Raw genomic sequence first — 27,149 nt, forward strand, 5'->3', positions numbered from 1 at the left:
CCTTGGAGCCATCTTTTGGTAATACTCTAAATCAGTGGTTCCCTTTCAGTAGTTCACAAACAAGGGATTGGTTTGTTTTAAGAATTTTTAATGGCTTCCAAAGTAAATAGTTGCAGAATATTATTAATAGTATATTACCCAAGGAGTTCACAACATTTCTTTTGGTATCGAAAGTGGTATCTTGTCCAAGTTTTCCTTACACATTTCATGCATCTTTTCATGGCTGTTACTATGTGCTATTGTGATTAGTCTGAGATCATGTTTCATGATTTGTAGCTATGTAGCATCAGTAGAAACATAATGGTCAAACTGGCCTACTAGCTAGTATGCTAGCTACATTCCATTTTATTTTGCCTTTATGCCCTTTTCCTAGTGATAACTCATGTCTGGAATGTCCTCCTTCCTTACCTTTGCCTTGGAGAATCCCTAACTTTCATCAAAGAATAGCTCAGTTTTTCTCTCCACCCTGAAGTAGAAAGTAATCTTTTTTTCTTTAAGGGTAAGAGTTTTTTTTCTCTCTGTTTCTCCAGCACCTAGGATAATTGATTGTATAAAATTAGCATTATGACAGAAAAAGAAAGATGAGAATATGGCTCAGTGGTTGTATCTGATATTATTCTGTATTTATTGGAATATCCACCTTGGAGGGTACTTGAGAAGGTTTTCTACTATTATTGCCAAATTTAAAAATTACATGGATAGATTTCATTTCTTCACCTCATAAATGACTATTTGAAATCACCATCTTTTTTCACCTACTATCACAATTACTGATATGTTTGTATCTTCTCCTTTGCAATTTTGAGCAGATTAGAGAGGATTTTGGAAGAAAAGCCACACGTAAAAGACAGAGAGTAATGAAATGAAAAATATTATTCTCCTTTTCTAAATGGATGCTGCCAGATTTCTTGGGTTATGTGTTCCATCCCATTGCCATGACTCATCTTGGAGACTGTCCTTCCTGGACCATTGGCATCATTCTTTTTCTAATACTCCTCATCCTCAGGAGAGAAGCTCATAGATTTTTATACCATGGTGTTTCATAGGGGCCTTGCCTTCCCAGGGATTTTCCCATGATTTTGCTTAATCCCAAATAGAAAGATGAAAATTTACAACCCTACCCCACCACAGCCTTCCTCTCCTAGCTTCCCAAAATGAGTTAACTATCTGTTAAACCAATCATTGCTAATAGATTGCTGGGGGAGACTTTAAACCCTTCGATTTCTCTCTGCTCCAGTGATCTTCTTGGAACAACATTCTCCTTTTTTGTGGCCTAAAAAGTTAGAGAAACTCAATTAACGATCGTGTAACACTTTTGATGTCTTGTAGTGAGGCAAAGAGGAGGCAAGTATTAAAGTTCCTAAGTTATGTAAAGTTTAGGTAAAAATTATGACAATGACAGAAAATGTATATTCAAAATACTGTAGGTTTTTTTTGTTTAATGGTAATACCACAAATTTCGAGTTTATGTTGAGATAATTTCTAATGTTATCTTATAAGTAATATATACATAGAGAAGAGTGATAATTTCAAATAGTGATGCAAATTCATAGTGTATATTAATATTTAAATACTTCTGTGAATCTGTCATCTGATCAATTCCCTAATGAAGATCACAGATTACCCATGCTTTTTCTTCTCATGGGAATCTTTTCCATCTTCTATTACAAATGCCCTATATATAGCGGTATTCTTAACCTTTTTGTTGTTACAGACCACTTTGGCAGTTCTTTTAAATCTATTAACACTTTCTCAGAATAATGTCATGTTTTTAAAAAACATCATAATTGAAGGAAATGCTAAAATTAAATTAGAGGTTAAGGAAAAATCAAGATGTATTTTTCCATCCAAGAAAGATAGAGTCAAAGCTAATTCACGGAAGTTTATCTGTTATCCTAGAGTAATAGGGAGTCATTTGAAGTTTTTTGGACAGAGGAATGATATATTTGTCTTAAAATGTAAATTTTTGCAGCTATTTTGATTTAACACATGAGAAGCAGTGCAAAGGATCTTATCAAAGAAATATATGGCTACACACACACAAAAAAAAGATGAGCTATTCATGTAGCAAGAGGAAGGGATAGCCAGTGGATATGTTGTATACTTTCCAATACACTTTCTAATCATATTTATGCAATGTCTAGAGAATATGAGGAAGGCTACAACCCACAGGATATGGACAGAAGTTAAACAGGATAGATAGGCATGGATGGATTACTATCTACATAATTAGAGAGCATAATTGCATCAATGAGATCACAGATCAATTGTAGTATTATAGTGAATGACAGACTGGAGAGAGGAGAAACTGAAAGCAATGAGAACAAGTAGAGTTTTTCAAATTTGCTGGCATACTGACTACAGCACTTTAACAGCATCATCTTTTAGGATTTTAAATAGGTTAGCTAGATTTCCATCACCTCCACTAGCTTTATTGGTAGCAGTGCTTCATTCTCCAGGGTGTGTGGCTCTAGATCAATAACCATATCATATCAGTGATGTTAAGATCTTTCTTGTATAGTTCTTCTGTGTATTATCACCATCTAAATGAAACTATTCTACTTCTGTTAAGTCCCTACCATTTTTTTGTCTTTTATCATGCCCATTTTTGCATGATACTTTCCCTTGATATCTCTACTATTCTTATAATGATATCTTGTCTTTTCCATTCTTCTATTTCTTTGAATTGCTCATTTAAAAAATCTTTTAACCTCTACTTGCTGTTCTCTGGAATTCTGAATTCAGTTGAATCTATCTTTTCCTTCCTCCTTTACCTTTTCCTTTCCTTCTTTCCTCAGCTATTTGTAAAGCCTCATCAGAGAGCCATTTTGCTTTCTTGCTCTTCTTTTTCCTTGGGATTTTTTTGTCACTGCCTCCTGTACAATATTGTGTATCTCTGTCTGCAGTTCTTCAGGCACTCTGTCTACCAGATATAATTCCTAAAATCTAATCTATCTGCTATTTAGGTCATACGTATATGATCTGATGATTTTCCCTACTTTCTTAAATTTAAATTTGAATTTTGCAATAAGAATCTCATGATCTGAGCCACGGTCAGCTCCAGGTCTTGTTTTAACTGACTGTATAGAGCATCTCCACTTTTGGCTGCAAAGCATATAATCAAACTGATTTTGATATTTACTATCTGGTGGTGTCTATGTATAGAGTCATCTTTTGGGTTGTTGAAAAAGAGTTTTTGCTTTGACAAGTGAGTTGTCTTGACAACTCACTATTAGTCTGTCTAGCTTCATTTTGTACTCCAAGCTGAAATGCCCCTGTTCCAATTATCTTCTGACTTCCTACTTTAGCATTCCAATGCCTTGTGATGGATATGACATCTTTTTTGGTGTTATTTCTAGAAGTTGTGGGTTTTCATAGAACTAATCAACTTTGGCCTCTTCAGCATCAGTGGTTGGAGCATAACCTTGTATTACTCTGATGTTGACTGGTTTGCCTTGGAATCAAACAAATATCATTCTTTCATTTTTGAGATTATACCCCATTACTGTTTTTAACATCCTTTTATTGACTTTGAGGACCACTCCATTTCTTCTAAGGGATTTTTCCCATAGTAGTGTATGCATTGATCACCTGTATTCAAGTCACTCAGTCTTGTCCATTTAATTTCACTGACACCCAAGATGTTGTTGATGCTTAATTTTCCCATCTGAGTTTCCTTTTAGCTTTGGCCTAGCCTTTTCATTCTTTCTGTAATTACTTGTAGCAATACACTCCACTCTTCTTCAGTAATATGTTGGACATCTCTTTTATCATTGTAGTACTGTTTATGGGCTTTTCTTGCCAGAGATACTGGCATGGGTTGCCATTTCTTTCTCCAGTGCATCATGTTTTGTCAGAACTCTCTCCCCTTGACCTGTCCCCGTACAGCATAGCTTATAGTTTTATTGAGTTACACAAGCCCTTCTGCCATGAAGGATTCAGAAGAATAAGATGTAAGGACTCGTGGATTAATATAATAGGCTACACATCTAATTCTGTTAACTGCTTGGGCAATTAACATCCATTTATCCATTTGATTTTCTACTGATAGACCAGTCTCTTCTGAGTTTTCATAGATCTTGTTCTTAGAAGGTCCTTTATCTAGTATTCTGGCACTTAATGAAATTAAGACAATGCCATGTGCAAAGAGATTATGGAGGACCTTACCATCCATAGGAAATGCCTTTTCCATTTGTTAATAGATGTAGGAAATGCTCGGGACAATGTCAAATACCATTGCCAAACTTTATTTTTACTTGTTTTTGCTATTCATAATCAGAGAATTGTTGAGCCAAGTTATCTCTTGTGCAACTTACCAAGAACATAATTTTAATATATATGTATATAGATACACATATATATAAAATAGCTATCATTCATATGTGATTAAGGCACTGTGCTAAGTAAGCACTTTACAATTATCCCATTTGATCCTCACAGCAATCCAAGGACAGAAATGCCATTATTATCCCCATTGTACAGATGTGGAAACTGAGACAAGCAAAGATTCCATGACTTGCCCATTGTCACACAGTTAGATAGAGTTAATTTCTCCCAATAATATATCAAATTTGTGGATTTAGTACAAATTCCTAGAGTGTACCAATTTAGAGTATACCAATAAATAAATTCAAGTTTGTGGATGACCTAAAGACTGCATGATTCTTCATATGTTCTGCCTGCTTTTTTCTGTCTCGACAGAAGTGGAATCACAGAACTGAGACCCATTTAGTATTTTTTCTTTGTTTCCTGAGTTGCCATGGCCAAAGAATTAATCACCTATATGTACAGCCTACTGATGAAAAGCCTCTCTGGGCCTGCCTGGGCTGGTCTCTGATTGTAGACACAATTTATCGTTGGAGTTGTACTTGAAGTCTTTTCAGCTTGGTAGTACCTGATAGAGCTCTCACTCTTCTGGCCTCACCTTCCAGAAACAAATCTATCTTCATGGAACAATGAGACATGTGGAGTAGGATTTTTGTAGAAGATAATACATACACACACACACACACACACACACACACACACACACACAGAGAGCATCAAGTAATGAAAAGAATATTGGTTTTGGACTCAAGGACTGGGTTTGAGTTCTGACAGATGCTTAATCTCTTGAGATCGTGGGAAAGACCCTTAATTTCTCTTAACCTAAGCTTTCTTCTTCTGGAAAATAGGGCAGATTATAACGCCTATATTATCTACTCCCAAGGTTGCTGAGAGAAAAGAACCTTGTAGACCTTATAAGGTTATATTAATACAAGCTGTCATCATGTGTATATTTATAAATACTAATGTCAAAAATATACTTCTGGAATACTGAAGTCATGGAATCCCATTGCCTCTGAAGATTAAGGGAATAATTTGAAGCATTTGCTAAATTTAACATTTGCTAAAAGTTAAATCCATAATAAAACCAAATTAGGCATTTATTTTAGTCAGTTATGAAAGTAACTCAAATTATATTACTTACATTAAGTCACTTTTACAAAATTAAAATACATATCTGAAAATCTTGGGAATCTTGACAAGAATTATGGGATGAATGTGAAATTGATTGAAGGTGTGTCAATGTTATAAAACATATGATAAAAATTCCAATTGAAAATATAATCTGTTTCATATTTCATACTTGGTCATTGCAAGAGAAGTATCTACAACTAGTCATACTTCATATCCTTAATGCAGTATGCTTCATTTGACACCACATTAACAAGTTTTCACTGAAGTTGGAACTCACAAAATTTTCTAAAGTAGTTCATTCAAAAGGCAATAGAGACTTTAAGGTTTTCAAAGAACTTTACATACATTATCTCATTTGATTCTCACAGCAATCCTGGGAAATAGGTGCTGTGGTTATTCCTAGTTTACAGATAAGGAAACTGAAACTGAAAAAGATTGAGTGATTTCCCAGGGTCACCCAATAAGTATCCAAGGGAGGATTTGAACTCTTGTGTTCTTAATTCTAATCCCAATGCTCTATCCTTTATTCCATCATTTGTCATTAAAGCATAATGTCAGTGATAAATTACATGGCAGATGTTACCAGAGACATGTCTGACTGGAATAGGATTTTGGGATAGTTATTATAGCAAAAGCAAGCGATAGCCAGTAGATAGACTATATAATCCTTTGGTATTCATACAATGCAGAGAGATTTGGAGGAATGCCCCTAGTAATCGTTGTACAGGATTAATGGGAGGAAATGGACAAGTGTCATATGGAGTGAGAAATCATAACTGGGCTGTGATCTGTACCATTGGAGGAAGTAGCTGCCTTGATAAGATCACAGATCCATCGAAGTATTACATTATATATATTTATACATGTAAGTATATACATGTTTCTTCTTTGATGGATTTGATCCCTTTTTGCCATTAACCTGGAATATACATGAAATAGCACTGAATATTTTATGTAGTGTACTTTAGGCCAATTTTTCATAAAAAAAAATAATTGTCTAGTAGATGACATATTTTAACCATACAAGTTTGGAGACATTCATAGCATTCCCTTCATTACTATAGCTTTTGTTAGCCTAAAGCACATAGTCTAGCTATTTTCATAGTCAAGTCATATTGTGTATGATAGGCTCCTGGGTCATAAAATTTTCATCGAAAAAAAATTACTGAAGAAGCAAAGCCATTATTTTTGTCTCAGTCACAAGCCAAAATATGTCCTGTAGACTTGTAAAATTATTGCTATGATTCTTTTCATGATGCATCCGTAGTAGTAAGCAGAGGCCTTCCATATGGCAGCTCTTTGGTGCCAAGAATTATATGGTGATGGGAGATAGTAAAGCGATTATATACTGGAAGCTTCCTCTGTGGTCACCTTACATAAAGTAAGCTTTGTCATAGGGCCTTTTATAGTGATGGTGTGTGTACAGATTTTGTATTACATTGGTACCTGCTTATGGCACTGTTTTTAGTTAAATTAAAGGGTAACAATGAAATATTTATGTGTGTATATATAATTACATGAAGAGTAGATTTGTACTGAACACAGAGCAAAATACTAAAGTCAAGGAGATTGATCTCCCATAATGACATAAGACAGCAATTCCATGTAAATTTTGTAGGTAGGCATCTTTATGAATTATGTGATTTGCACTGTTTTTTTTTAAAGGTCATCTTGGCTCACAAAAAGGAGAAGTTTTCATGGATATTTTGGATTTGACAGCTTCACAAAAATTAGTCATATGCAAGGCTTTGACTAGTGTGGAGCAAATAAGGTTTTGCCCTAGGACACTTAAGTTTAAAGAGTACTGAGAGCATTTTTACTCCAGCAGTATAGATGCAGTTGAGTTTAGCATTTAGTTAGCCAGAATAATTAAAATAAGAAGTTACCAGATGTCATATTTTTTTTCTATTATCCCCCCATCCCTGACCCTCAGTAGCTGTGTCTCTTATGACCAGCAGCTTAGAGTTTTCACCCCATAGGGCCAGTATCTCAGCATTTATGTAAGTCTTACCTTCTTAGGGCATGTTCTTGAGCCTTACTCTTACTCCCAAGGTGGACATGTATACTGAGGTCTTTCCACCATAACTGAATTCATGTTTAAAATTTTATCTGAGGGTACATCCCATGCTGTGTGCTCCAAGTATGTTTATGAAATTTTCCTTTGGCACCAAAATGGCTAGTTATAACTCCTGGTATGTGGTTACTCAGCAACAGAATATGGCACATTGAGTTCTAGGCTCTCCATTCTCAGAACAACACTGATAAAATGGAGAGTTTCTAATGGAAGGCAATTGGGACAGTGAATGGCATTGAGTTTATGGTGTGAGGAACAGAGGAATTGGGTATTCTTAGCTTGGAAAAGAGGTGGAGGCCTATTATAAATGTCTTTGATTATATGAAGGGCTACCATGTGGAAGAAAGAATAATTTGTTCCATTTGGACCCAGAGGATAGAACTAAGGTCAGTGAGTGAATAAAGGTTGTAAAGAGGCAAATTTAAGTTCAATGATAGGAAAACACATTCAATCTAATGGTTGGGATTCAATGTTGGCCTCCTGTTGGTTGCCCTCAGTAGAAGTCTTCAAGAAGGGCCAAGAGAACTCCTTCTTGGGTACTTTAGAGAGGGATTCTTTTTCAGCTTTGGTTGAATTTCATGGCCACCAAGATCCCTTCAAACATTAAAAGTCTACATTTCCACAGGCCAAATTAATGAATAACTATTGATTTGGCTTCACATCTAGAAGTTCAGAAGTTAAGAAAGGAACACATTATGTCAATGCTTCTCAAACAAATTTGGCCATGCAGCACACTTATGCATTTAAAATATGTTGACTGAGCCTTGGAGACCTCTTTCAAATCTGACTTCTAGGATAGGTGAAAGAGAACTGTAGGTGATTGGTGCTAGAAAAGTGTTGGTGTTTATTTAGTTGTATCTGATTTTTTATAACTCAATTTGGGATGTTCTTGGCAAAAGATGCTGGAGTGGTTTGCCATTTCCTTCTCCAGCTCATTTACAGATGAGGAAACTGAGGCAAACAGGGTTAAGTGACTTGCCCAGGGTCACACAGCTAGTAAGTATCTGAGGCTTGATTTGAACTCAGGAAGATGAGTCTTCTTCACTCCAGACCTGGCACACTATCTGCTTCTCTTCAAAGCTATCTATTATAAAAGTACTCCTTACAATATCCTATCCTCTGTGGATTAACAATCCCCTACTCATCAGTTACCTGCTCCATATGATCTTCTTTAGTTAAGGCTTCCCCTATCCTAACAAGTTATGTTGTAATCACATTCATTCATAAGGATCCTCTTGGTGGAAGGCAGGGGGAGAGGTTATTGGGAGAGTGCTCTTTCTACAAGTTGTTGAAGGTATTTCGAATGTTTTACTGATTTTCTAAGGTACCAGTGATGGTATCCAGGGGTTTCTACCAACCAAGTGAATGAATGAATAAGCATATTGATTTTTTTATTTCATTAATAACACCAATAAGAGGGAAAAATGGCCCTTTTAAAGAGATACTACAAGTATGCATCATAAGATAGGCATTGAGGAACCAATTCTTTTGAAATTCCCTGCTCCTCATTTATGCACTCACTTATATTTATTTAGTGTAGTTCTTTAGTTGTTTAATGAGTATTTTATAATCATACTTATTAATGCCAAAATACATTAAATCAGTCTTCTCAGTTTGTTACTTGTCTAAGTCAACAAGTCAACAGGTATTTATTAAGCATTTATTACATACCAGGGACTACACTAGCCCCAGCCACCTAGATACAGAAAGGCATAGCACGGTCCTTTCCCTCAAAAAGCTTATATTCCAATATGAGGAGACAACTATGTACATATAACATATATACAGAGTTGATGGAGGGTAATTTCAGAGGCAATGCCCTACCCATGGAAGGGAGCAGGAAATGCCTCCTCCAGGAGACAGGATTTGAGATGAATCTTGAAAGAAGCCAGGGAAACTAGGAGACAGAGAAAGGAGAATATTCCAGGCATGGGGGACAGTCAAGGGAAAGACAGGGAGTCAGGAGATGGGAGTGTTTATTATACGCAAGGGACAATGAGAAGGCAATCAAAGGAAATAAGATGGGGAAGTTAGATTACTCTTTTCATCATGAAGCCATGCCAGTCTTTACCCAGGGCCCACCATCTTCTTTGATCAGCCTTGCAAATTGATGCTTTAGAGTCTGATCCTTCTACTTTTTAAAGTTTGCTTTTCAGGCTTGTTTCCTTTTCTTTTTTTCAAGTTTGGGTCTCCCCATGACCTTAGCTGGTTTTCTAGCACCCCATCAGCTTTCTCAAACATAATTGCTAGTTGTGCTGCATCAATACCTAGCAATTACTCGGTTTTTCAGGTTCCTATGTTAAGTCATTGAGCCCTGTGCATTTGAATACATCCAATTTATGCATGTAATCTTTAAGTGGCTCCTATTTAAGTGTAGCTGTGGCTCCTGGCTCAAGCTCTGCTTGCTTTAAACTGTCAGAAACAACTGACCTTTTGCATATATGTATGTGAAGATGGAAATAAAACATATTAAGATCTTGTGCTTTTTTATTGCCTTTAAAAAAACTTTTAAAAATAACTTTACTTCTCTAATAACAAAGATAATAGGATTTTAATTTGTCAGTCAATTAGCATTAATTAAAGTACCTATTATGGCGTTGTACTTAGTGTGGGAGATATAAAGAAAGACAAAAAAAAAGTCCCTCTCTTAAGGAGCCCATAGTTTAATGAAAGACAAAATGCAAACAATTATACACAAATAAGATACACACAGATTTGAGCTTGAAATAATCAACAGAGGGAAGGCACTTGAATGAAGGGAGATTGAGAAAGACCGCTTACTACTACTACTACTACTACTAATAATAATAATAATAATAATACCTTGGCTGAGATTTGGAGAAAGCCCAGGCAGCCAGCAGATAGAGTTAGGAAGGATAGCTACTAAGAGTGAGATAAGGGTCAGCCAGTGAAACATGCCTAGAGTTGAAGGAATCTTATTCAAGGAACTAGGCAGGAGGCCAGTGTCACTGGATGAACAGAGAGTGAAAAGAAGTTCGATATAAGAAGAATGGAAAAGTCTATCTGTCTCTCTCTCTTGGCTTTCTTTGTTCCTGTTCTTTCCTATCCATTTGTGATTTTATTGGCATAGGGAATTTCCAGTTAGAAAACTCTACTGATGCAGATCAGATCCTGTTCCACAAAATTTAAATGTGTAGAGTGCTTGGAGGGCATTGGCAGTCTGGGTGAATTGCCTGGGGTCACCTAGTTAGTTATGAGCTTGAAGTGGGACTTGAATCCAGGTCTTTCTGATTCCATGTCTAGCATTCTCCCCACCAAACATACCATGATGCCTCTATACATTATTGTACAGTTAAGTGTGCTATTATAAGGTAATTTGAAGAGACAAAGGTCTAGAAACTGGATCAGAGATTTCATAAAGGGAGGGACACATGAGCTGAATAAGATAATGATGTTGACAACTAGTGTTGAGAGGCACTGTGAAGAAGTGGCAAGAACAGCAGATTCAGAGATGGATGACTTGGTTCGAATATAAATTCTGGGGCAGCTAGGTAGAGCTGTGGCTAGAGTACCAGTCCAGGAGTCAGGAGGACCTGAGTTCAAATCTGACCTCAGACACTTGACACTTACTATCTGTGTGACTCTGGGCAAGTCACTTAACCCTAATTGTCTTGCCAAAAAGAAAAAAAAAGAAAAAAGAAAAACTAAAAATCGTTTCTGCCCTTGACTGTGCCAGCTGGATGACACAGGGATTAGAACACAGAACCTGGAGTAGTTCAAATCCAGACTCAGACACTAGCCATATAACCCTGGGCAAGTCACTGAAGTGCTATTTGCCTAGTATTCTCAAGTGTAAAATGGAGATAATAATAGCACCTGTTTCCCAGGATTGTTGTAAGGATAAAATGAGATTTTTTAATAGTGCCTGGCACATAGTAGGTGTTTAATAAATTCCTGTTCTCTACATTTTCAGCAAATAAATTGCTTAGCTACTCTGGGCCCAGCTTCCTCATCTATAAAAGAATGGAACTGGATTATATTGCTCTAAGTTCCCCTCTAGGTCTAAAGCAATATTGATGACAACATAAGTTTTATTAAGAATTCAACAAACAATTGCTAAACAGAGCTTTTCACTTAAAAACCATGGTTTTATTTATAGATGACATCCTTCTGCCTATAGATCCATGAATGTTTTGACAATGGAGAGAAACCTCATGTTTTAGAAATTTAATAGTTAAAAACAATTAATTATCAATTAAATAGTTTAATTATTAAATTATTGCAAAGAAAAATTGTCACAGTGTGTGCCAGGCATTTTTATCTAGAGTGACTTCCACATAAAAGTCACTGGGTGATAGCTTGCATCTATATGCTATCTTATAAACACCATCCTGTTTGTTCCACAGGAACCTTACAACTGCTCTGCTAGAGAAGGAGTGAAAATATTACTATCTTCATTTGGTATATTAGAAAACTAGAGCTCAGAGAATTAAAATAACTAACCCCACACAGCTTGGACTTGAATCCACAGCTTTTAACTTCGAATTTAATTCCTTAATGCTTAGGGATAAATGGAAGCCAATCACATTCAAAATAGCTTGCCTCAGGAGGATAGATGCTTTGAGAAGAAAAATAAAATTCCACTGACTATTAGTCACAATAGAAAACATTATTCTGTTCATTTTTTTTAGAATCTTGATTATCCTGAAAGATTTTGTATTTGTGGATGCAAAGTAATTGAATAAGATATTTATTTCTATTCTAACCAGCCAAGCATGCAAGCAGCAAGCATTTAAGTGTCTACAATTTACCAATACTGTCCTAACCAGTACGCATAATAAGACATAAATGAAATAATCCCTGTCCTCAATGACCTTACATTCTAAGAGGAGACAAAACATATACACAAATCGATATCTACAAAGTAAATACAAGGCAATGTTATTTGGGATAGAAGAGTACTAGAATCTAGGGGGATCAAGAAGGACACTGTAGAGAAGATGTCACTTGGTCAGAGTTTTGAAAGAAATCAGGGATTATGAAAAGCAGAGGGAAGGAGGGAAGATATTCCAAAGTTGAGAGATAGCCTATGCAAAGGCATAGAGTTGGAAGATGGATTATCATGAGTGAAGAAGACAAAGAAGGCAAGCTGGATTGAAGCTCCAAATATGGGAAGGAGAGTAACATTTATTAAGGTTGGTAAGTTAAATTAGAGCTATGTAGTGGAAGGCTTTAAATGCTAAACAGGAATGTATATTATATCTTAAAGGTAACAGAGTACCACTGAAGTGTACTGAGTAAGAAATAACGTAGTCATATTTGCACTTTAGTAAACTCACTTTGAAAGCAGTGTGGGAGGATGGGTTAGACGAGAGAAGAGATACTTGAGGTAAGAGGATGAATTAGGAGGCTGTTATAGTCATCTAACAAGAGGTGATGAGAGCATGAACTAAGAGTGATTATAGTAGTAGAGAGGAAAGAGTAAAAATTGTGGAAGTAAAAAACTATAATACTTGGAAACAGATTAAATGTGTGCAGTGAAGAAGAGTCAGAAATCAAAGATAATGCCAATATTATGAATGTAGATAATTTTTCATAAATTTTATCATTCAATAAAATAAATGTCATTTATTGACACTATTAACAATCCTTTGTTGATGCAACAATATCATTACATTCATATGTCACATAGTGATATACAACTTAACAATGCATTGCATAATATATTACATTCATATCTCACAATTCAGTCAATTCCAAATAGATGAGCAGAGGACTGAAAAAACCACATGCACAATAACTACAACAATAAATACTAAAATGATGCCAAATGCCATATAATTTAGTTGACTAACTTGGTCCCACAGAATATATAAAGAAATTTTCTTGAGGAAATGGCTGACTGTGGGCACATTGGTAAAATATGGTTGCTGTATGAGTTAGTATTACTTGGCTGTTTTTCTTTATTACTAGGAAGGACTTACTGGAAGCTGAAATGAATAATAGCCTAAGATGACTGTGATATAAAAATTAGAGACATTGATACAACTTTGAGAAATAAAGTTGAAGTTGAACACATTGAAGAAGAAGGGAATCTGAATGAAAACATATTTTTGCACATAGAAATAACTAGTTTCACATATAGGTGGATCTGAGGTCAGGGAAAAGAAAGAGTCACAGATAACTCAAAGGTTATAATCTTAAGAAACTTTTGAGGGTGGTGGTGCCATTAATAGGAATAAAGTTATGAGGAAGAGCAGGTTAAGGGAGGGAGAGAATACACAGAATTTTAGACAAGCTGAATTTAAGGTGATTCAGTGGTCATACGCTGAGGTAGAGATAGCTAGCATTAAGTATGACATGTAGGACATAAGACTACAATATGAAATTATTCTCTAAATTGATAGTATGGGATACAAATTCCATAGAATAGTAGAAGAGGAATAGATACTTAGTGGCTAGAATGGCTTGCATTTCAAGAAAAGAGACCTGGACTCAATCTTTAAGAGTGGAAGTCGAAAGGACGTGTTAGGAAAAGCATGAGTAAAAGCCCAGAATCAGGAAGCATATGTGTTCATGAGACCGTTAGTAGACTCTAGCTGTCCAAAGCAATATTTGCAACAATTTTAACTGCAGAATATAGATAGATAGATAGATAGATAGATAGATAGATAGATAGATGACAGACAGACAGATAGATTATGTAGGTATGTATGTGTGTGCATTTAGTAGGAAGCATGTTTGATATACTTATGTGGTATGGAACACTATAGTAGGTATGATGGAGAAGATACTAATGAATAGGAAAATAATCTAGTTGGAGATACACAAATTGCATGAAAATATATGTGCAAATGAAATGACTTAAGGAAAATTACAAGACAATTAAAAGCAATATATCAACAAATGTAAAATGGTAAAATATCAATATGTTATGAGGAAAGGTATAAAGGAATGACCAGAATGAGACAAGTTAATTATGAAAGATTTCCTAAAGGCAATGAGCATTGATGGTTATGAATTAATGCAAAAGATGTAAGAGGGTATTCCACGTGAGGAGGACAAGCAAGGACACAGAGGCAGAAATTAAGTCATATGAAGGGCATAACAAATATATTTAAATGGAATAAGGGAGATGAGGTTGGAGAAGGGTGACAGCAGAATTGGAAAGCCTGGTGAATGAAGGTGGAGAAGTTGATGAAAAGCCTTGAGTGCTGAAAACAAATACGTGCAAATATAGATTTACATGTGGGCTTTTCTTATATAGTACAATATTCTTAATCTAATAAAGTAATGAATAAAGTGTCTGATTTCCATTGTCAGACTTGTCTTTGGCAAGGATTTCTTTTCTTGCCTTTAAAATCATTTGTTATTTTTTTCTTCTCTGGATTAAAAATCAGAGAGTGAAATATGCCTGTATTAGAATATTTATTTTTGGCTAAAACATGGCATACTGCTTGAAACATTACTCTTCCGTGTAAATGTTAACAGTTGTTAATGTCATTCAAAAGGAGTTGAGAAAAATATGTTTGTGAAACATACAGCTTTTACTGTCAAACATTTCCTGAGTGAAAGGAAAATACAGGACTACTCTGCTATTAGGTGAAAGGAAACCCCTTGTTGTTGTCAAGAATGTAATCAAAACTGTGCCTTAAGTGAGCAACAAACCTCATGTGCTCTGTTTTATTTGTTTTCTGCAATATAATCCTAATAAGGAGGCAGCCACCCAACTCAGCTGGCCTGATGAAACTCTTACCTATCACAGCCCTCTCAATCTCAGATAGGATAACTAGAGCATAACTACTCTGAAGCAACACAATTATGAATTTCTTGAGGGGGAAAAAGGAGAGATAAGTGCGTGGAAGTCAACTAACATGGCACATGGATAGTTACAGGCAGGAAAGGGTTAATCAGATTTTCATTTTAGATAGTTGCCTTAGTAACAATCAGAGAGCTCAGGCTGTATCTTTTCCATTTGTGGAGAATGTTTAGATTTACGGAGTAGCTTAGCTTATTATACACCTGCCTTGATTGCTGGATAAGGCCTGTGATTAAAAACAGAATAAGCTTCATTTTTATAACATTATAGAGAAAAAGAAAACATTAAAAATGACATCATTGGTTGTCCAGTGTTCTGGCAAGTGAGTGATACTGAAACTCTGTCAACAAGATGTAGTGGTGAATTTAAGCTCTCTGAAAAGTTAAAATGTGTGAATGTTTTTAACATTGAATGAAAACAAGCCTGAATTTCACAGCTTTGGTTCGTCTGAGCTCTAAATATGGAGACCAGCTTAACATATTGCAAGATGCAGCTCAAATACCACCTTCTCCTTGAAGCCTTTCCCGATCTTTCCAAATGCTAGTGTCTTACCTCCCAAACTACTTTGTCTTTAATTACTTTGTGTATTTTCTTTTTACATTCATTCTCTGCATGTTGATCAATGGACTTCTCTGCCCTGTTAGATGTTATGCTCTAAGGACTGTTTCATTTTTTGTATTTGTATCTCTAGGGGCTAACACAATGTCCACTTAGTAGGCGTTTAATAAATACTTGTTGATTGATTGTATGTTGAGTGATTGATGTGGCATCATCCATATGCTTAGGCCAAAATTAGATTTGATTCCCAAAGACGTCACCCATTTCATTCCTTTAACTGTGTTGGAAGTGCTCTGCATTGGAGGCACTTAAAATTTGAACTCTTAAACATCCAAGTTAGTCACTTAATTGCACCCAGGATTCCTTAAGGACCTAGTGAGGGGTGCTAAACATTACATTCCTTAATTTGTCTGCAGGACCAAGCAGCTGCAATGTAAGCTCACCACAGGGGCTCTATGCATGGCCCCAAAGCTCACCTGGAGAGACAGATCTCCTGAGGGCAAGAAAAACTCTGCAATCTGTTTGTCAGGGCCAGGTCTGTCTGGAGCAGCTGCTGCCAATTAGTGACAGGTGACATGTAGTAAGGGCCTGAGAGACAAGGCACTGCTGGAGTTCAGATTTTTCAGAAAACATCTCTCTCCCTCAAGAGCAGGAACATTCGTATGGGTGTGTTTTACCCAGTTTCACTGTGACTCCCCGGCCATCTGTAAGTTTTTGTCAACCAGTCTCAGGAAGACTACAAGCCAATTCCTAGGGACCCCGATTTTTACCAACCCTCTCAAGTGGCCCTTTTGTTGCTCCACAACTTTAAATGCCTGACTTACCAAACAACCCACATAATTATGTCATTTTATTCAGAACTGAGAGATACTAAAATATTGTTGTCAGAAAACCAAAACCGATTCTTAAAAGCAGCTGACTTGCCTTTTCTGGGCCTCAGTTTACTCATCAGTAAAATATTAGATTGTACGAGATGACATTTAACGTGCCCAATATCTCCAAATAGATCATCCTGTCCACCATATTCCCCATTGCTGGAGTTCCTGTGTCCAGTACCATGATCACTATTGTGGGAAAAAACAACATGGAATTTTGGTAAAATCTGTGGGTTCAGGGCTTGAGAAGAAAATTAAGTGGTAAGGAGACCCGAATAGACATTCTGAAGAAGGGATAAGTTGTATATAGATTCAAGCTTCCTTCCCCAGAATTGTTTTTCCACACAATGCCTGAAAATGATCAGTTAATTTGGGTACTCCTTACATTTCACAAACAACGGCTTTCTTTGTGTTAAAGCAAGCATCCTCCTTTAAAAATGCAAATATATCTGGGAATGATAGGATTAATTTTTTTTCCAACAATCAGTTACACAATAAGTATGATTAAAAAAAGAAATATGCTTTTAGAACTGAAAAAGAACTTGCTCTCCCCAAATGTAGTTGAGATTAACTGCTCTCAGGTAATGAAAATTCTGAGTTTTTGTTTTATTTTCTTTGGGGGTAGGTGGGAGAGTTAAGCTCATTTATTATCATGGAATATTTGGGGTGTTAACTCATCTTGCCATAGTAACCAAAACAAAAATGCTAAAATGGAGGTGGAAATAGAGAAGAATGATGGAATTGGGACCAAGGGTACTAGGAAATGCCATGAGGAGATAGTAATAGTTTTGGGGAAATATTCATAATAAATTTAGCCTATTTTTTCCTAAACCTAGAATCCTGACCACAGAATTTGGTATGAAAATCCTCTCACTTCCTTCTCCTCTTCTCTGTACCATATACCCTTTTGATCTCACGATTCAAAACTCAGTTTACTAATTCTACCACATTATGGACTCAATAGGTTTTTATGAACTGGTTTAGGGGCTGAATCATGATTTTGTTTTGTTTTGTTTTCCTAACAGGAAAATGAGTTTTAAGTTCAGCCAAATACTTGAAATGATTTCCACTAGGAGGGAATGGTCCAAATGTCTTCAGAAATTGCAGTCTGTCCATATTTCACACTACTTGCGTATATCAAGGAATAATTTCAGATTATTGAGCTACCATTAACCGACATTCCATTCAGTTTAAAGCATGTTATAGGACAGTATTATTGACAGAAAACAAGCTATTATTATTTTGGTGGAGATAGGAGTGATTTTTCAAATATCTTTTAATATATCTAATGTTTTTTTTTTTCTATTACTTCAAAGCCTGTGAATTTTCCTACCCATTTTGGTCCCTGCTTTCACGGAGACTACATGTTTAACTTGGGTTTCTGCATGTTTGTATGAGTGTGTGTGAAACCTTGAGGAAGCAGCTAGTTATTAGGACAGAAAGATGAATATAGATGAATCAAAAAGCTGAACCTGAGAGTATAATTTCCATTTTACTAAGGAGAAAGATGTGAAATATTAACTGCAAAGGATTTGTTCCTGGCAGCATTCCTCTAAATTCATAGCTATAAGGAAGAATTATTCCCCTCTGTTGTTTTTGACAATATTGTTCTTGAAACTCTCAGCTTCCACGACACTTAAACCATTTCATTTTTCCTCCTGTTTCCCCAACTGCTCCTTCTTTGTTTGTTATTCTAGCTTCATTCCTTCTTGCATGATCTGAGAAACTTTTCCTCATGGCAACTCAGGCCCAAAATCTGGAAGTCTGTTTTGATGGACTTTGTCTGTATTCCATTTAACTCTTAACCAAATGTTTGACGTGTATTTTGAGTCATTGAAGTATCTGGGATCCCAGTGAAGGGGGAACTGCCTCCAGCAGTGCAGATTGCAGCTCAGATCGGTGCCTTTTCATCCTGTGCAACACTTGCCTAAGTATTCTCATAATTCATCTACTTGGGGGTCACCAAGCTTTCAAGAAGACTGCTTTTCGATCTCCTGATATGTGAATTCCAGTTGAGCATATGGGTTTCTTTTTACTCTCATAACATTATAGGTACACTTCCTTTTCCTTTGTACTGATATCTCTTAGGACAATTGAGGCATACAAGCCTTTGTTGATAATATGATGTAGCCTATATTTTTGTTCTGTTGTGTTTTATTGTTCTTTTAGTTTTAAATTAGTCATTTCCCAATATGCCTTTCCTCCATTATACTTTATCTTTTAACAAAGAAAAACACTTAAGCAAAACTGACCACTCACTTATTCACTAAATCAATAAACATTTTTGAGGCTGGCTCTCTAAGTCACTAAGGCTAGGAACACTGAGGGGCCTAATCCATCTCTGATTAGTAAATTTGACCTGCTCCTTTTCCAGTCTGCGCTACTTCACCTCTTTCTTGGACAACATCTTGCTCATTCTCCCTTCCATTCCTCATCCTACTCCTGGGGGCTAACCACAGTGGTACCAGACCTAATGTGGACACCTGATCACCTTGGCCCATTACAGTTCAGAACTCCTGAGCTCAAGAGATGTCATAGCCTCGCCTTTCAGGTGCCTGGAATTAGAGTTGGGCACCACCACTCCCAGCTCCCCCATTAATTTTGTAATGAAGAAACTGAGGCTAAAGACTTCCCAAAGTCACAAAAGTAGCAAGTGACATAAATGGAGACAGTTTGATACATTTTCTTTCATAATTCTATTTTTCCAGAATGAATGAGGTAATTCACAGATTCCATAACAGTATGTCATTAGTGCCTGTCTTCCCACAGTTCCATCAGCATTGCCTGTTCCCATCTTTTCTCATCTTTGTCACTCTGAGGAATATTAGCTGACAACTCAGACTTGTTCTAATTTGCATTTCTAACAATTAGTGATTTGGAACATTATTTCATGTGGTCAGTGTTAGCTTGCAAATTGTCATTTGAAAACCATTCATATATTTCAGCCAATCTGCTGTAGTTTTGGAGGTCTTATTGTCATTTCTACATGGACCTTAGACCTATTTTTTTTGTTGTTACAAAGGATATGTAATTTTCTCACTCAAAAGAGTCTCTTCAAAAAAGAAAAAGAATCTTTTCTAACTTTAACTACCTATAGCTAATTTTGCCCTCATGCCTCTCCATATTGCCCTTTGGATGACCTACAACTTCTTTGAAAATTGTGATATTTTATGTCTTACAGTGATAGAAAGTGTTTATTGAATGATTAGAACTATAGTTATTTAAAGTTAAAGAAGAACTTTGAGATCATTTAATCTAATCCCCTTATTGTCACTTCTTACAGGTTGATTGTAATCAGTTTTTGGTTATAGATCTTTGGTGATAGACTGTATCTATATAATGCCCAACATCAGATATAGACTGAAATAAAACCAATTAATCATTCAGATGATTTTTTGGAATTATCTAGACAAGATTCCAGTTAATTAATTAGAATATTCATTTTTCATCTACTAATGTTAAGAATTTCGCAGACAATCTCAAGATCTCTCTGAAAAGTCATGGAGCATATTTTGTAGTTCAGTGATAGTTGGTGAGTCTATATATTTCTATTTTAGCAGTATAGATTAGAAAATTGAATCACCTAGTAGATAAATGCCAAGTCCAAGGATATTGAAAGACATCACCTCAGGGTGATTTTGGTGTACAAGGAAATGAATAAGTCATGAGTGCAGAGATCTAGAGTCACTGATGTTCCAAGATTTTTTTCCTGGCCCCTAATGTCTAAAGTGCAAAAAGTGGATTGGGAAACACATTGGATTTCAAGTCAAATGCTCCAGTTTTGGAGATTGCTTACTCCTTGTACAACTTTAAGTATAAAATTACTATCTCTGAACCCAAGTCTTTGTAAAATCAGGAGGTTGAACAAGATGAATTGAGGAATTACGGGACTAGAAAAAAAGAGCACTGGGTTCAGAGTCAAAGGGTCTTGGGGCAAATAGCACTTCTGTTAATTACTACTTGTGTGACCTTGTATGATTCACTTAAATGCTTTATGCCTCAGTTTCCTCATCTGTAAAACAAGGGGGCTGTCCAGATGACACCTAAGGTCTTTTCTCATGTTGGATTGTATGGTCTTTTGATCTCTAAATTCCCTTTCAATTCTAAGTTCTATGACATGTAATATAAGTAAATTCAAAGCCATTGGTCTAACATTCAAGGTCCTCCATAATTAGATTATGGAGATTTTGTAATAGTCTGCATTCCTTTGCTCTGGTCATACAGGATTACTTTCAGTTTCCTCAACAAAAACTACATCTTCTTCCTGCCTTTGCTGATATTGAGAACATTCTTCTTCCTTTTCTTTGCCTGCTGACAGGTCTACCTCTCTTTTAAAGACAAACAAATGCCTCTTCAACTATTGTCTGACTGAATCCTCCCACATGTCTTTCTAAAATGACCTTTTCCAAAACCCACATGTATAAAAATATTTATAGTAGCTCTTTTGTGGTGGCAAAGAGTTGGAAATTGAAGGGATGCCCATCAATTGGGGAATGGCTGAATAAGCTGTGGTATATGAGTGTAATGGAAGAAATGATGGGCAGGCAGACCTCAGAAAAACCTGGAGAGACTTATATGAACTGATGCTGAGTGAAATGAGCAGAACCAGGATAACATTATACGCAGTAACAGCCACATCGTGTGCTGACTGACTTTGATAGACTTGGCTCTTCTCATCGATGCAAGGATCTAAGACAACTCCAAAAGACTCATGATGGAAGATGCTATCCACATCCAGAGAAAGACCTGTGGAGTATGAATGCATATGGAAACATACTGTTTGCTCTCCATTTCTTTTGTTGTTTTGTTTTATTGCTTCATTCTCATGGTTCCTCCTATCAGATCTAATTCTTCTTTATATCATGACTAATGGGAAATATGCTTAATATGAATGTATAAGTATAGCCTATATTAGATTGCATACTATCTTGGGGAGGACGGAGGAGATGGGGAGAAAATTTAAAACTCAAAATCTTGTGGAAATGAATTGTTGAAAACAAAAAATAAATTATTTTAAAAATGTAAATAAAATTACTTTTTCCCCAGAACCTCACAAAGAACTTGTTTTCAATGTTTTCATGTACTTTATATATAATTGCTTATTGTACTTACCAGTCTATATGGGTACCATGTCTCCCTATTAAATTGTACACCCTATCAAAAGAGATTGAGTTTTACATAAATGTCATTCATTTTCTAGCACATTTCTCAGTATAAAGTGGGTATTTAGTAAATGTTTAGGTTGAAACATGTATTGGTTAATTAAATTGTTTAGTTTTTAAAAAGTAAAAACAGTTCTGAGAAATATCACTACATTTTTTTTTGTGAGGTCATCAGGGTTAAGTGACTTGCCCAGAGTCACACAGCTAGTGAGTATCATGTGTCTAGGCCCGATTTGAACTCAGGTTCTCCTGACTCCAGGGCCTGTGCTCTATCTACTCCACCACCTAGTTGCCCCCAATATCACTACATCTTAAAACTGGTCTAGAGTGCTTAGTACCTGCTTAGAAATGAGGGATTAGAATTAACGCTGCCCAGAACTGACATGTTTCTTTCCTGGATTCTCCCCCAGCTCCAGCACTAAAGAGGAGCAGATAAGGTATCATGGGATCTGTGAATCTCAGCATCAGAAAGAGTTTCATAACCCATCCAGTCCAATCTATACCTGAATAAGAATCCTTAATAGAACATTCCCAAATAAATGATCATGTAGCCTTTGCTTACATTAAGATTATCAATGCTTTTTCTAAAATATATTACCCAGAATGGATCTAGAGTTTATCTGACCTGGACAGCATACAATGCAACTGTCACCTTTGACACTATTTCTCTCAAAAAAATCACCCTTAATTTTTTTGTAATTTTATCTCACTTTTGACACATACTTTGAACTCTGTTAAATCTCCCAAAACTCTTTTTCCACCCAGACAGCTATCTAATAGGCATCTACAGTTTATTACATATGAAATTGACTTTTTGAACCCAAGTGTAAAACCTTACATTTGTACCTATTGAATTTATCATTAGGTCAACTCAGCATTCTAGGCCATCAAAATATTTTCATGCTATTTGCCAATTCAAATGTATTAGCTTTTCCTTCTACTTGTATAATTTATAAATTTGATAAACATCTCTTTATCCCATTAACTGAACAATTAGTAAAACTGTTAAAAATCCAAGGGAACAAGATAGATCCATGTAGTACCCTACTAGAGATTTGCTTCCAAATTGGCAGTGACTTATTTATTAATTATTCAAAAAGTTTAAAAATACTTAATCCTATATGTTTAGTTCCCCATTTCCCCATATATTCCAAAAGTATAACGTAAGAGGCTTTGTCATGTAGAAGCCAGAAATCATTGCTCTAATATATACCGTATTTATCAAGCCTTTCCAAGAGTTATGTGTTTCATCTGGGTTTTAATGAACTGCAAATGCATTAAGAGTTTACAGCATGGTGTGCATCCAGAAAAGCTAATGTGATTTTAAAATGAAATAATAGAGATCCAATGTCCAAGATTGGGGAGCTTATATACTGCAATGGTTAGACCACATCTTTAGTACTGTGTACAGTACTACATATTAGGAAGGACGTTGTTAAGGTGGGGTAGGTTCAGAAGATAGTGAACAGTAATAGCTCTGCATTGGGAGGGAGCTCAGAGATCATCTAGTGCTATCACCTCAAGGAAACTATAGCTCAGAATGGTTATGTGGCTTGAATGAGGTCACACAGGCAGCAAAGATGTTCAGGAGCCCACAAATGTTAGTTGAGGGAATTGAGGTCAACCTATGGAAATTAAAACTTGGGGGTATTATAGCTGTTTTCAGGTACTTGAGGTACTATGGAAGAGAGGGGTTATAATTGTTCTTCTTGACCCCAAACTCAGAAATAGGATTAATGAATGCAAGTTGCAAGGAGGAAAATTTAGACTTGTCATAATGAAAACCTTTCTATTAAGTAAAACTATTAATTCAAAAGTAGTCTGGGCTGCTTTGGGGATGGCGAGGTGCATTCCCTTTCTATTTGATATCTAAGCAAAGGTTGGATGATCACTTGGGTGTATTATAGAGGGGATTTTTCTTTAGGCATAGGCTAGACTACACTGTCTCTGACATTTCTTCAGGCTCTGAGACTCTGGAATTCGGGGATTCAGTTGAGAAGAATGTAGAGTACTTGGAGAACCTCCAGAGGACAGCAGCAAAAAATAGAAGTTTGAGAAAAGAATAAGGTTAAAGAAATAAGATTTTGTTTGTCTTGATAAGGATAAGGTCGGCAATCTGCCTCCAAGTACTGCTTGTGAATGGCTATTACATTGAGTTTGAATCTCCCTTTTCACCAAAGTCAATATAAAAGGGGGCTTAAATTACAGTAGGTGAGATTAAGTTAAAACATTCTTAAAAATTTGTTTTTTGGAATCCAGTAGCTTCCCAAGAGTTTCTCCAGCCTGACTTTGCTTATCTCCCACACTTATCTCCTACAGTGGCTCCCCCACCCTGTTGGTGCCAGCTAATGCAAAGCATTCTCTTCCCTCCCAAACAATTTTAGCTACATTTAACCTTGATTTATTATAAAATTTAGAAATGCAAGAATTTTTATTCCAAATTATTCTTCCCTTGATCTACAATAGTTTGAAGGACACAACAAGGTAAAATATGAACATTCCTTATTCTTTACTTCATATTATTTTAAACATTCTTTCTCCAGTTCACAAAGTTAACTTTAAAAAATATTGCTAATGGGCAGTATCCAAAACCAGACTTTTTGTTGTTGCTGTTGCACCCCACACAACTTGTTCACCCAAAGTCAGCAAATCTCTAGAGACTGTGAAAGTAAGAAGAGAAGTTTCTATTAGAGTCCCATCCACAAGAACCCAGTTTCATAATTTTCCTTTAAGATTATTTTGAAAATGGTGGTGGCATTCCTCAGTTGTTTCTTTGCTTCTAGAGTTTTAGACATATTATGTATATAGTAATACATGACCATAATTATGCATTCATGATGTTGTTTGTGCCTATTTAACTGAGAAATCTGGTGAGAAAGCTAACCTCGAAGCCACAGGCTATCTTCCAGCAATCTAGATTCTGAGCAGAGCTGTTTATTGAGTCTTACTGGAACCCAGACTTTATGTCTACCGGTCCCACTACTGGACTCCTCATTATGACTCTCTTGTTCTACTCTGGCCCCCTTCCCATTTCTATCAGACCTCAATTTTTATGACAGAAAAAAAAGCGTGAGACAATGCATTTCCCTTCATGTAATAAATTTTGCATTTTTTTTTAAAATAAGAGTTTTTTTTCAGATTCCCAAATGCAATTAAAACACTTCATTCTGTTCTTCACATGTTATTAGACTTTATAACTGTGGAGACACAGTGTTCTTTTCTATTTCTGAGTTCCTGTTATCAGTAGTAAAAATCCCTGAGTTCCCTACAGGGATGTCATATACTCTTTTTCATATATCTATGGGGTAGTGTAAGGTTTACAGTGGTGGCAGAAATGTGTGCATGGTTTATGAGCTGTAGAACTATTTTACTCACATGACAATAATCATGGGATCCTAGACCCTGTGATTATTCCAGGTAGAAGAGACTTTGGAGATTATTTATCCCTACTACCTAATTTTACATAAATAAAATGAGGCCCAGAAAGACCATATGATTTGTGTAAAGTGATATGTCACACCAGTAACAAGTAGGAGAGCTGAGATTTGAACCCACATTTTCATATTCCAAATCTCATATTCTTTTTAACTCTCCCAAGCTGCCTCCCCATCAGTAATTATTGAGGGTCTACTGTATGCAAGACATTGTAGTAAGTCAACAAAATATGAAACAGTCCCACTTACTACTAGAACCGCTCTGTTGAGTATTACTCATTAGTTCAGAAGCTAGGATTTGAATTACAGTGACTAGGTAAAAATGAAAACAAATATTCAGAGAAGTCAGAAAGAAGGCAGGAAAAAGGAAATACCATTTCCCTACCTCTTTTCAAAATCCATTTGTATGTAGCATGATACTTCATGCTGGGTTCATTGGTCCCCCGTAGCACTGGAACAGGTCACTGTGCAATATCTTGATACAGAGGGAAGAAGGATTTTAAAGACAATCCTTTGTAACTGGGAGGAGGAGGAGGGACAACTCTGCCTGAGTATCTCAGAGAATCACTTACTTTGACATTGTTTCCTCAGTTACGTGTTCTTAGAAAAAAAAATTACAGATAAATTGTGTGCCAAAATACAAGTTTAAGAAGTAAAAAGTGGCTGGTGCAAATAAATGGGTGTGGATTTTATTACTGAGCCAAGGAGTCAAGGACAGAATCCTCAGTTAAAACCACCCTGAGACCCTTTACAGGAAAACCAAGACTTCAGAAAGCCAGTTCAGATTCCCTAGTTAGGTGAATAGCCAGGTTCCTATCCAGGATCTGAGAATCAACGGGGACCTCAGAGTCTATAAGACCAAATAATACCTAACCAAGAACCCCTTCTATAATAAGTACTTTTTGAGCCTTGCCTTGAAGATCTCTGGTAAGGGGAATACTACCCCCAATCATCCTGTTCCAATGCTAGATAGTTTAAACTTTGAAAAAGAACTTCCTTACATTAAGCTGAAACCTCAGACATGCATGTCCAAAATAGAACTCATGATCTTCCCCATTGATACTTCCTATTTTCTGAGCTTCCTTATCTATGTCAGTGGCACCATCATCCTTCCAGTCACCCTGGCTTATATCCTTAATGTCATTCTCAACTCCTTGCACTCAATATAGATATTCATTTTGCTGCCTAATCTTTTAATTTCTACCACCACAATATCTCATATGCTTCCCTTTTTCTTCACTCATACAACCACAACCATAGTTCAAGACCTCTTCATTTCTTGCCTGGACTGCTGCAATAGATATATGACTGGCCTCCCTGCCTCAAATCATTCCCCTGCTCTGATGCATCCTCCACTCAGCTCTGAAGGTTTTGTCTTGGTTCATCTTCTTTATAAAATGCAGATCTGACTATGTCATCCCCTTGCTCAATAAGGTTTAGCTCTCTGTTACACCTAGAATTAAATAAAAACTCCAGTTTAATGTTTAAAGCTCTTCATAACCTGGCCCCTTCCTACCTTTCCAGTCATTTTACAGGACCTTTCTCCATATGCTCTACATTCTAACAACACTGTTCTACTTGAGGTTCTTTGAACATGATACTCCATTTCCCATCCCTCTGCCTTAATAATAACTATCCTCCACATTTCGAATGGTCTATGTCTTTAGTTTCCTTGAAACTTCCTCCTTCAAAACTAAGCCCAAATCCCAGCTACTCCAGAAAGCCTCTTGTGGACTTTCTAATGCCTTCTTCATTTGGATTACCTTCTGTATACTCTGTGTATTCCTTATATCCAGCTCTTTGAAG

At 36.2% G+C, this 27,149-nt stretch overlaps 1 protein-coding gene across 2 annotated transcripts in view; it reads left to right on the forward strand.

Moving 5' to 3' along the window:
• The window catches only part of ZFPM2 (zinc finger protein, FOG family member 2), a 567,025-nt gene that overhangs the window by 344,390 nt on the left and 195,486 nt on the right, over nt 1–27,149 (forward strand). The window lies entirely within an intron of this gene.

The sequence above is a fragment of the Phascolarctos cinereus genome, unplaced genomic scaffold, assembly GCF_003287225.1.
Source record: "Phascolarctos cinereus isolate Bilbo 61053 unplaced genomic scaffold, phaCin_HiC Scaffold_4;HRSCAF=312, whole genome shotgun sequence".
Lineage (NCBI taxonomy): Eukaryota > Metazoa > Chordata > Mammalia > Diprotodontia > Phascolarctidae > Phascolarctos > Phascolarctos cinereus.